This window comes from Phragmites australis, chromosome 9, assembly GCF_958298935.1.
Source record: "Phragmites australis chromosome 9, lpPhrAust1.1, whole genome shotgun sequence".
In the NCBI taxonomy this organism is placed as follows: domain Eukaryota; kingdom Viridiplantae; phylum Streptophyta; class Magnoliopsida; order Poales; family Poaceae; genus Phragmites; species Phragmites australis.
This window is the reverse complement of record NC_084929.1, coordinates 5,647,805-5,648,430: the sequence shown is the minus strand read 5'-3', so window position 1 is coordinate 5,648,430 and position 626 is coordinate 5,647,805. Positions and strand designations below refer to the sequence as shown.

The following is a 626-nucleotide window of genomic DNA, read 5'->3' as shown; positions in this document are numbered from 1 at the left end:
CCCTGATGCTGATAGTTTGGAAACCCATTTACACCCTACCACTAGGTCAGTGCTCTCCAAAACTCTCAATAACTACTACCCTCACAATTTATATTATAAACTATTTAAACCTATTATTTTTACATCTTGACCATTCAATCATTACTTTCTTTATGTTAAGATCTACACTTCGTTCCCATGCTGCTGCTCATTCTGATATTCCCCACGGTGATCCATCAACTTAACAGAAGTTCCCAAGCTTCCTCAAAGAAATAGCTACCTGTAAGTCCTCTTGCTTTCAACACCTTCACTGCTGCTATTAATCCTACCTTTACTACTTCTATTACTTCTACTCTTCTAATACCTGCTATTCTTTCTTACTGGTTCTTTCTTTATTATTTCAGATTGACAAACCCCGCCTCTGGACCTTTTTGTACCAATATGGATAGCTCAAGACTTCACAACACAGGAATCTACCTTGGTTCCTTCCTCGTTGTGCCAGCAAACTTAATAGGCTACGTTTTTATTTTTCTGTGAATATGACTCTAGCCTCGAACCTGCTGCCGATGAACCTCTGTACATATAATCGTCGTAGACATTACCCCTCCACTATAGCACCTCCTGCCTGTGTGATCCATCTCGTCCTC

The 626-nt window shown here is 40.1% G+C and overlaps 1 long non-coding RNA gene across 1 annotated transcript; it reads left to right on the top strand.

Moving 5' to 3' along the window:
• LOC133929578 (uncharacterized) lies at window positions 1–399 on the top strand. Its single transcript, XR_009911630.1, has 3 exons — window positions 1–45; window positions 161–261; window positions 384–399. It is a non-coding gene; the product is annotated as an uncharacterized LOC133929578 (long non-coding RNA).
• Window positions 400–626: the final 227 nt, after the last annotated feature.